Consider the following 12,297-nt stretch of genomic DNA (forward strand, 5'->3'; position numbering starts at 1 on the left):
AGTTTTTTTTTTTTTTAAATGGTACTGAGATTTTGAAACTTACTGCTATAAATCAATTTATTAAAGAGAAAATGAGAAATTTAATATGTAATTAAATTGAAATATAAAAAATTGTCATTCATTTAAAAACAGAACAAAAAAGAGTATGACAACAAATGAAGCTGAGGAGAGAGGGATAACATTAAGTGTGTGAACATAATTGATAATACACAGCAGTTGAAAAGATTTAGATGTTACATATAATGCGCATAGATACTCTTAATGGAACACATTTTTATGAAAAAAACTGTGCGAACTTGATCTAAAGTGAATAATACTGTATCACACAATGTTAGCCTCCACATAATATGTATTTCAAACCTCTTAACAACACATGATTAACCATAACTTCAACTTGGCATATATCAAGAGATGATTATCAGTGGATTGTGAAGCTTGAATATAGTAAGAAGTTGAGGTGAAAACACATCAAGAAGAGAAAAGAATTTTCACAAAATGGGGAATGGGAGCACACCTTCAGAAGGATTAGTCATGGGACTCGTTGTGTTTCTTTGAGCTATGGCTAGCTCCACCAGTTGACCAAGCATGATAATGATGGCCAATAAGTAGAAGCTTAAGCCAAACAGAGCGTCTGATCCTCTTCTTACCAATGGCAGCGCCTTCTTCATCTCTGCCTTATTCTTTCTTTGAGAGACAGAGATTGGTCGAGAACAAGATATTAGAGAAAAAAGAGACATCCGTTATAGTATGGAATTGAGAAACAACCATCACTATATAAAGCTAATATATACCTGTTGTTAAATGCTTGACTAACACCTTGTTTGGATGGTTACTACTTATCGTTTCATAATGTATAGTATTATATTTATAATGTATTGTATTGTATTGTGTTGTGTTGTTTTGATGAATATAACGTTTAGGTTTTCAGTTGTTACATAATGTCACACATCACCAATTTGAAGGATAAACCTACAAGAAAAGTAGGATATGACCCGGGGCAGGGCGGATTAAGTCTACCCCTGCTAAAGCTTTGCCTTATCCTACCCTACCCCCGGTTTAACTGTCTGCCCAATTTAGATCCACCATTACTACCCTGCCCCGTTTAGCCTGCGCCCCATATGCAACTACTACTTCTCTCCCAAATATACAGCTCCCTAAGCTTGAGAAACTAACACAATGCTTTTTTATTTACTAGGTTTTTGATAGATTATTAGTTCATATGATTTCCAAGTAATGAAATTCTTCTCTCTTTGAGCTCTCTCCCAGTGCACAATAGTGGTGGATACTAACGTACGCCGTCGCCGAAATGGCTAGGGGATAGGCTAAGAAGGACAAATCGAAGATACAATGTAACTTTCAGAGGTAAAGGTGACTAAACCCACCCAAAGACCTTTAGCACCGGATACAATGCCGGAGAACAATGGAACAGTACAAGTGGCAAACCCTACGTTGTTGACACCTGCTACGAGTAGTAAGCCAGTTACACCGACACCAGAGCAAATTGATCAGGCGAAAAACATGATAGAGGTCACCCCAACGCAACCCACTGAGGGTGAAGTTCTGGTGACTTTCCAATTACCAGTGGAAGCTGATAGTGGCAAACAACCCATAAAAGAGCTATTTCCAGAATTGAAGCACAAGAAGAATTGGGCGAATCTCTTTGAAGGTAATAAGCTTGCTGCTCGAGGTACGAATCTCACTTTTATTGCCCCAGTCCTCAAAGAGGCTGCCAAAATTGCCCAATTGGACCGCACCGAGTTTGAAAGGGAGATGGAGTGCTGGAATTCTGCCCTAATTATGTATGTGGTCGGAGCATCCCCCTCTATTGGTGCAATAGAACGATACATAGCGAAACAATGGAACTATATAACTAAGCCCAAAGTTTACTACCACAATGATGATTACTTCGTGGTCAGATTCAATAGCAAAAAAGGATAGTGATGAAGTTCTACTCTCAGGCCCTCATGTTTTCATGAACAAACCCTTAATAATTCACGCTTGGGATCCTGATTTCAACTTCGACGATGAGGTTCTACGACTAGTCCTGCTATGGATCAAGTTGCCCAAACTACCCTTCAACTGCTAGGGAATGCACTCACTTAGTAGGATAGGCAGTACGTTAGGCATCCCAGTTTATGCAGATAAATGTATAAGCAAAAAGGCGAGAATTTCATATGCTAGGGTCCTTGCAGAAATGGATGTAACAGCTCCACTTCCACAGGTAGTCAAAGTGCAAGACCCTACTGGTAAGGAGTTTGATTAAGAGGTATAGTATGATTGGGTCCCAGAATACTGTAACAGATGTCTCTAAGTTGCGCATGATTGCAGTAGAACACCACCTAAACCAGAACCAGTACAGAAGAATCAGGAGAATGAAGAGATAACTCAAAAACAACCAGAACAGGAGAAAAAAGAGAATAAACATAAAAGAGCACCACATAGGAAAGCTATAAAGAAATGGAACCCGAGGCCAAGTGAACATGGGCAGATAGCGATCCAAAATGAAAAAGAGGTGGTTATTGAGAAGACTCTAGATGAATTCCCACCCCTCCCTAATGAGAGTAACAGGCAAAGTGTGAAATACAAATCAGCAACTAAACATGTTTCAAATCATAAAACTGCCATAGTAAGAACCGGGGGAGGATTTAGTCCCTTAAATGCTGAACTAGTAGGGACTTCCCCCTCGGTCCAAGAAGTTGGTCAAAGTAGCATTGTGAGGCCTGAGGCTGTACCACCCGACCATAACTCCAATCAATGAAAGTCGTTACTTGGAATGTGAGGAGGGTAAATAAAGTTTATAAGCATAGAGAGTTTAAAGTTTTTATTTCTGAAAATAATATTAGTCTTATAGCAGTATTGGAGAATAGGGTGAAGGAATCGAAAGCACAGAAGATCATAGATAAAGTTACTAGCCATTGGGACTGGCGTGCTAACTACGTGCATAGCAATAAGGGAAGAACATGGATCTTATGGGAGAAGAATAGGGTTAACTATATAATGCTATCAATGACAGATCAGACCATACATGGACACATCAAAAGCAGCACACTACCCCTTGAATTCTATTTTACAACTGTATATGGTTGGCATACCGTGGAAACTAGAAGGAGTTTATGGGCACAACTTCAAAGTATAGCTACTGGGACAGCTGAGCCTTGGCTCATTATGGGCGACTTTAACGCTGTGTTACACCCAGAAGACAGAGTAAATGGTCCTGAGGTTCAGGAAAGTGAAACAAGAGACTTCAAAGAATTTCTAGAAACTACTGTCTTAAGTGAATTGAGAACAGTGGGAAGAGACTTTACATGGACAAATGGACATGTCTTCAGCAGAATTGACAAAGCTCTTGTTAATCATACTTGGATGGAAGTGGAAGTTCAAGACCCAAGGTGTTCTGATCACTCTCTTCTTATGATTGATTTTGTGGAACATGTTAACAATAGACCAAGACCTTTTAAGTTTATAAATCACTTGGCCAAGCGTCAAGAATTCATGCCAAGTGTATATAGAGGCTGGATGAAAGAGGTCCCAGGGGTACAGTTAAAGCAGGTTTGGGCGAAATTGAAGAATATAAAACCTAAAATGAAAGCATTACAGTCTAGAGAATTTTCCAATGTGGAGCAAAGAATCCAACTAACTAGACAAAAGCTGGCAGAACTACAAGAACAAATGAGGGACTACCGACATGATAGGAACCTGTTTGAAACTGAGAAGGAGTTAAAAGAAGAGCTTGAGAAATGGACAATGGTTCAAGAAAGCATATATCAACAAAAATCTAGGCTCCACTGGCTCAAACTTGGAGACTCAAACTCAGCCTATTTCTTTGACAATATGAAGAACAAGATTGCACATAGTCAGATAAAAAAATAAAGCTTGCAAATGGGGAATGGACCGCTACTGAGGATGAGGTCAAAGAAGAAATCATTAGTTTTTACCAGAGACTACTTGGTGCTACTGCAAGCCAGTTGTCAATGGTGAATCCAGAAATCTGTTCATTAGGAAATGTGCTGACAAGGAGACAACAACTACGATTAATTCAGCCAATTACCTCTGATGATGTATCGAAAGCCCTGAAGGAAATTGACGACTCTAAGGCTCCGGGAGTTGATGGATTCAATGCTCATTTTTTCAAACAAGCCTGGCCAGTGGTGGGTCAACAGATCTCACAAGCAGTAATCCACTTCTTTGAATCAGGTAGACTCTACAAACCTATCAATTGCACATTGGTAACATTGATCCCTAAAGTTAAGAACCCATCATCTGTAAAAGAGTTTAGGCCCATCTCGTGTTGCTCAGTAGTGTATAAGCTGATATCAAAGATTATTACTAGTAGAATGCAAAAAGTAATAGACTTTCTAGTGGACAAAAGTCAATCAGCATTTGTGCCAGGCAGATTAATACATGATAACATAATCCTGAGTCATGAACTAGTGAAGAGGTATGGTAGAAAAGGGATCTCTTCTAGATGTATGCTTAAAGTAGATATGCAAAAAGCATATGATTCACTAGAATGGGTTTTTGTTAAACACATGATGAGAAATTTGAACTTTCCAGAGAAATTTATTGGTTGGGTGATGGTTTGCCTCAAGACAGTTTCCTACTCTATTTGTATAAATGGTTGGCCCTCAGAACCCTTTCAGGCAAGAAGAGGACTGAGACAGGGTGATCTAATGTCTCCATTTTTTATTGTCATTGCCATGGAATACCTTTCTAGACTATTGAAAAGCTAATGCACCATCCTGAGTTCAAATTTCATCCAAGATGTGCAAAGGTAAAGGTAATACAACTTGGGTTTGCGAATGATCTTTTTCTATTCAGTAAAGGAGAAGTCAAGTCTGTCCAGCTATTATTCAATTGTTTCCAGGAGTTCTCAAAGGCCTCAGGGTTAATTGCTAATCTAGACAAAAGCCTCAATTTATTTTGGAGGGGTGAATGATGATGTTCAAGACTTAATTTTGAGTATACTTGGCTTTACAAAGGGGGAAATGCCTTTTAGATACCTAAGTGTACCATTGAGTACCAAAAGGCTATCTATTAGCCAATGCCAACCATTACTCACAAAACTTCTAGGAAGAATCACATGTTGGACTACTAAATTCTTGTCATATGCAGGTAGAGAATTGTTGATCAAATCGGTTCTTTTCCATACAAGTTTACCGTCACTTTATATTTGTGCGCGCCAACAAAAGTGATTGAGTTAATTGAATCCACATGCATGAGATTTCTGTGGACCGGAGGTGTAGAACTAACAAAAAAAGCCTTGCTCGCATGGGATAAAGTTTGTATGCCTAGAACTACTGGGGGGTTAAATATTTTGGATGTCAGGGTGTGGAATAAAGCAGTTGTTAGCAAGTTATTGTGGAATTTGTTCAACAAAAAAGTTAGCTTATGGGTCAAATGTGTACATAGTTACTACATCAAGGGCATGAATGTTTGGGACTGTACAACCAAGCAAGCTTCTTAGGTGATACAAAAGATACTGAAATGCAGGGAGTGTTTACAAGTTGCTGGATTTCTGGAGACTGATCTAGCTAATATGCAGCAATACTCTATCAAAAAGATGTATGTGGCAATGAGGGGTGGCTTTCAGAAAGTCCAGTGGAGAAGTATCATTTGTACCATGGCCTGCAAAAATGGATTTTTATACTCCGATTAGCAGCATTGCGAAGACTTTATACCAAGGACAGGCTCTTGAAGTGGGGAGTAATAGATGAGCATAAGTGCGTCCCTTGTGATAATGTCGATGAGTCCTCAGATCATTTGTTTTTCAGCTGTAATTATGCCAGTTCCATATGGTCTCGGCTACTGCAATGGCAAGGATTAACAAGGCAGCCTCTACCATGGCATGAGGAACTGATCTGGGCATACATAAATGCTAAGGGAAGAGGATCTAATGCCACAATTTACAGGATGTGCTTGGCAGCAACGGTGTACCAAGTGTGGACTGAGAGGAATCAACGAATATTTCAAAGCAAAAGCACTCCAGCCCAAGTGATCACTAGGAAGATAGTGCAAGAACTAGTATTCAGAGGAACGTTGTTACCACGAATGGCAGGAAGAATCGCAGTGCTTAATTTCTATCCCTAGTCTCTTGCTTATTTCATAGATTATAGTTGAGTTTTGATGTCATAGTTGGAAGTATGCTAACTGTGTAGCTGTTATGTTAGCACAGTTTGAACTCTGTACATAATAGCAATTTTGGTAATGAAAAGTTTCTTCACTTGCCAAAAAAAAAAAAAATTAATATATATATACAGGGTTTTAGCTAAAGTTACTGGAATTTTGTTGAACCCGTAATTACTACTATGATTCCACCACTGCTTGGTATGAGGGGTGGAGCTATGATGCTCAAGGGATGTTCACCAACGCCTTAGTCGGAAAATAATACTGCATATATAAATAGAATGCTACATTATATGAAGATATATTATGTTTTGAACACCCTTCATACAACTTAGCGTGGTAGCTCAGCGGCGGAAGGGTGTTCAGTTAAAGCTAAGCAACAGCAGCGCCTGGGTTAGCTTCTCAGCTGCTGCTGTGTCATTTTAGCATTTTATGTCGACTGTATTGACTTATTATTGCCTTATGAGCTATATGGCTTTACATTTTTTAAGAAAGCAACATTTGTACATGGTACAAACCTCACATCCAACATTGTCCTTTAAAAAACAAAAGTACCAGTTTCCAATTGGATTCCAACTGATATATCTTTGACTATCATTTTCTTTCATTAAATTTCTTAAACAAAACTTAAAATTATTTAATTAAAAGTTACCTAATAAGTAAATTGTAGAATCTCTCTACAACTTCTGTGGAAAACGAACGCAAAAACGGCTCCACAAAGAAAGTTAAATAGAACCCTCTTTTGGTTCTGCTCTCTATTCTTCATGTCTCGTTGCTAGTGTTGCTATCGCAAGAGCCGTGGAAGCTTGAAGCTTAAAAATGGTTTGAATCTAGACCCAATTCTCTTATCTCTTTTTTTGCTCAGTCAGTTCACTTCATGTTAAATTAAATGTGAATAAACTTTTGGTCCTTTTTAACGCTCATTAAAATTTAAATATTACATAGTTTGATTTTAAAATTTCCGGTGCATCCATTTATTTAAAAAATTATTACTAATATTATGTAGTACGATTTTTAAAAATTTTAGGTGCACCCACTCACAAAAAAAACTTTACTTATCCAAAATTTGAACACCCTTGGTAAAATTTCTAGCTCTGCCACTGCTTGGTATGCGTATGTTATGTTATCGTCATAGTATTACGTTTAGCAAAACATGCAACTGTGCCATGTACGTCAGAGCCCGTTTCGATTGACTTATAAGTTGGTCAAACCAGCTTGTAAGTCATTTTTAACTTATTTGAGTGTTTGGTAAAAATAGAAAATAGTTTAAATTAAGTTAAAAAGTGTTTAAAATAAGTCAAAGTCAAGAAGTTGCTCAACCTCAACTTATTTTCTTTTGGCTTAAAAGCCATTTTAGTTTGAATAAAAACTTTATCCTTTTATCCCTTATATTTTCTGTTAATTCCAATACTACCCTTACTTCTAAAAATTCTTTAAGCATTTTTATCCAAACGTAACTACTTATTTACAAAATAACTTTCAAAGACTTAAAAGTACATTAACCACTTATGCTTAGAAGCCACATTTTTTCAACTAATCCAAACGGGCTCTCAATACTTTTAACGAGGAGTATAAATTTATATATCAAAGGCCACTAAAATTACAACAGATAGTGGGTCTAAACCCATAGTAATAGAGTCAGTGGTCTGCTAGAGATTTTGTGTCTCTGTTCTTAATTACTGTTTCTTACCTGGTACTGGCTTTAATCTGGACCATTTTGTATGGTTGAAACTTACGAGGTTTTAAATTGCAGAAAAACGGTGAAAGATTGGCCCGTATCTTCTCTTTTATGCTCTGCAACTGAAAAGCCTGAAACTTTTTGCTTCTGTAATCTTGTAGTAAACTAATAGTAGAAGAAAATTAATTAATGGAGGTAAGGGAATTCAGAATATACTCTCTCTCTCATAATAAGAGTCACCTTAACCAAAAAAATTTGTGCCATGATAAGTGTCACCCTAGAAAACCAAGACATAAATTGGCTAGTTTTTTTCCAATTCTACCCTTAAACAAAAACTAACAAGTTAAAGTAACATCTAAATGATGATTGGAAAAGCCACATAGTAACTTGGTATTATTGAATTTTCAATATCAAAAGGTTTACTACTTGTGCATGCTTCAATCAAGAGGAAAAAATAATTATTTTTATTATATAGGAGTAATTTGATCAACTTCACATTATATATGTGTTTTTGGCTAAAGTAACACTTATTATGGGACGGAGGGAGTACTGTTCTGCTTTTGGTTATTTGGGTGTTCATTTTGTATTTTTGCAGTTAACACAATCTTATTTGACAATGAATTCTTAACATTTTCAGCTCTTTTTTTTTTTTTTTTTTTTTGCTCGATTGTTTCTGCCGAATTGTAGTTCCTACGCGGAGCCAAAATTTGAAGCTAATGGATTTTTAAATTACAACATTCTAAATTAACAATACGTACATATACAGTTGGTTTTTAAGACAAATACAATGTTTGAATCCAAGTTACTAGTGTCGGCTGAACTCATAGCCGATACTCTAGCTCCGCCCTAATTCTGGGTTATGGAACACTGCAAAGGTAGATTCTTTAGAATGCCCCTGCAGTGCAACTCCGTTCACCCTCATTTGTTTTATTTTTAAGATTTTCTGCTAGAAGCTAAGCCACTATGCTCTTTTATCCATCAGATGTCATGTTCCATAGTAGTACTACACTAATACTTTTGGCTTTTGGTGGCATATACATTTTATATTGACAAGGATCCTGATTCATTCCTAAATTTTCGACACTACGGACTGATTGTCCTTACCTAGCTAACATGGTAGTGGTCTAGAGATCGCAACATAAAACTACGAGTTCTCAACACCAACACCTACCATTTTTTCCATTGTATGTCAATATTATGTATATCTTTTAGTCATAGCGATTTTTTTGAGTCTTTGAAGAATCATTCTCTTTGGAAAGATAGGTCAAGCATTCCTTAAATCAATGAAAACTTTCATGCAAAAAGAATCTAAAGAAAGATGAAATCTTCAAAGCAAACAAAAGGTTAAAAAGTTCTCTCATGTCTAGCTTTAATATAGTACTCCCTCTGTCCCAAAAAGATTGTTTAGTTTAACTTGACACGGAGTTTAAAAAATAAAGGAAGAGTTTTGAAATGTGTGGTTCAAAACAAGCCTTACGTATTTTTATGGTTGTAAATCATCTCATAAAGTTAAATTGTTTCTAAATATAGAAATGTGTCAATCTACGGTTAAACATTTGGAGGTAAAGCCTATATTAGTAACTGTGATTCTGTTGAACCCGTAATTATTACTGTGATTCCGCCATTGCTTGGTATGCGTATGTTATGTTATCGTCAAAATAAATTACGTTTAGCAAAACATGCAATTGTGACATGCACGTTTGACTTTTCGTCGGTCACTTTCCCAAACGTTGTCTTTTGTTATGGTCAACATCGCGAGCCCACTAAATTTAACCGAGTTCAATTCCAAGTAATGAAACAGAGCTATCATCCAGTTTAGAGGAGGCCCCAGGTACAGTAAATTAATAACCCTCGCACATTTGCTGGCCAAATTGGCAATTGACCAAAAAGACTGGTTGGTGACTTGGTAATAATTAGGGGTGCGCACGGTACGGTATATGCTGATTATTATATCGAAATTGAAATTTTTAATAAAGCGGTTTTGATATTATGGTACGGTATTTGGTATGCATTTTTTGAAAAGTTTGGTATTTGGTACGGTATTCGATATTGATAAAGAAAATACCGAAATACCGAATATCATACCGAAGTATTCCATATAGTTACATATACAATTCATATATATATGATACTAACAAATATATAAGTAGTATTAGTACAAACTAATTGTTTAGACGTTGGAATTGCTTGTAGTTTCTTTTAAATATTTTCACATGTGTAAGATGTTAATATAATATAAATGATTGGAATGCCCTTTTTGTGTAATTGATTCACGAAGGATATTGCTTGTACTTTCTTTTGAATATTTTTACACGTATAAGGTGTTAGTATAATATAATTCAGACGTTTCTTGAATAGCCGAAGTCTTAACTCTTTGTTATATGTATATATGTAAGTCGTAGTGGAACGAATTATGGTTACCGAATTACCGTACCGCAAAATATCAAAACCGAACTTCAAAATACTGAACCATACCGAATTAATTTGGTATGGTAATGTTATAGTATTTTTAAATACCGAAAATCGAAATTACCTAACCGAAGTTTCAAATACCGTATATACCGTACCATGCCCACCCCTACTTGGTATATATGCGTATGTTTAGGGGTGTTTATGGGTTGGTTTGGGTAGATTTTGGTTAAAATTAAAATTAAATCATTTTGGTTATTTTTTTAACTATTAAAATCAAATCAAACCAAATAAAATACATATCCATCGGTTTGATTCGGTTTTTAAGAAACCTAATGGTATTTTTATCTTTTATTTATTTTCTTATGATTAGGAAAGACTTTTCCATCCTTTTTCAACTTATAATATGTTATTACCCTTTTATTGCGAGAGTTATAATTTCTTAGATTATGGAGAAAATATCTTAAGATCTATTAGCTTTAATCAAATGATAAAGTTTACAAATTACAAGAAATATAACTTTTATTTATGTAAATCTCATAGCTATTTCTTTGAATAAATGAGTTTGGATTTACAGATTTCTTTTAAAAAATAGGCTCAAAGCATAAAGCTCATTAGCCTAATAGAGATAAACAAAATTTTGATGGAAAAGTAAACAAGCATTTAAAGTTATTCATAAAAATTAATATATTGTATATATAATTTGTCAAAGTTGTGTATATTATTTTGTTTGTTTGGTTCGATATTTTTTTTTTTAATTTGTTTTTAATAAATGCAAATCAAACCAAATATTATCCCCCTTTTTTTTTTTTTTGTAAATTTAAAATCAAATCAACCCAAACTCAAACAAGTAACTGTTTATTTACTTGGTTTGGTTCGTTTTGCGGTTTGGATCAATTTTTAACCAAATCATAAACACCCCTACGTATGTTATGTTATCGTCATATTACGTTTAGCCAAACATGCACGTAGAGATGTCAAAATGGTGTACTTACCTACCTAACAAGGGCGAAAAGAATTAAATGGGCTAGGATGGGTTGACCTTTTTAATAAGGGATACCAGAAATGACGACCAACTCGGACTAAGCGGGCCGCTTGCCTAGACGGGCGAATTTCTTTAAAGTTTTTTCGTCTTCCGAAATAGCATTTTCTAAGTGATTTTTGGTACAATTTAAATACGAAACTTTTGCAATATGAAATAATCTTCTACTACCCATTTCTTGCAAATTCATATCATAAAAGAAAAAAATTTAAGAGAACAAATATAAATTATTATTTTTTATCACTAATTCAGATCACGTTCAAAAGAAATTAAACATAATATAAATTCTAAGACTAAAAAGTATTACTCTAGTTTCTAATTTACTACTTAGTAGCAAGTACATTCTTTTTTCTCATTACTTTTTATCTTTTTGTTTAATTTACTTATATTTTTTTTAAAATTAATTAATTTATTATTCTTTTTAATTTCACCAACCTTGAGGTCGTGGCCATATATGGACTTTGAGCCTCACTTATACATTACCAAAGAAAACCTAGCCAATCCTACTTAAATAACGGATTGTCACTACTACTTGCAGCCAAGCTCATATTGACAGCTCTACCTGCACGCATACAGCTGTGCCATGCGCCTTTCCTAGAACGTTGCCTTTCGTTTGGGGTCAATATGGCGCACTCAATACAATTCTATTATTAATTATATTGTCCACAACTCCACATCAATATTGAGTACGCTGCACTCCAGGACTTATCCACATGTTTTGATATTGATGTTTATGGTTCTAATGCCCAAGTTATCCAAATACTAGAGAACTGGTTCACGTGGTGGAAAATATTAATTTTATCAATTTAACGATATGAAAGTGATAAGATATTAATAATAGAAAAATAAAAAATATGTATTAAGATATTAATAATAGAAAAATAAAAAATATGTATAAGGAAAAATAAATATTAAAAGTAAAAACAAAATATAAATTAAATTGTTGCATCCAATAGATTTATGACGATAAAGTTTTGAAGAACGATATTTTCAATTGAGATGAACAGATACCATTCATTTTATCAGGGAAAGCTAATGGACTTTT

The 12,297-nt window shown here is 35.2% G+C and overlaps 1 protein-coding gene across 8 annotated transcripts in view; it reads right to left on the reverse strand.

Moving 5' to 3' along the window:
* The window catches only part of LOC132038611 (probable LRR receptor-like serine/threonine-protein kinase At1g56140), a 37,156-nt gene that overhangs the window by 16,198 nt on the left and 8,661 nt on the right, over positions 1-12,297 (reverse strand). The gene's annotated exons all lie outside the window — the stretch shown is intronic.

The sequence above is a fragment of the Lycium ferocissimum genome, chromosome 11, assembly GCF_029784015.1.
Source record: "Lycium ferocissimum isolate CSIRO_LF1 chromosome 11, AGI_CSIRO_Lferr_CH_V1, whole genome shotgun sequence".
In the NCBI taxonomy this organism is placed as follows: Eukaryota; Viridiplantae; Streptophyta; class Magnoliopsida; order Solanales; family Solanaceae; genus Lycium; species Lycium ferocissimum.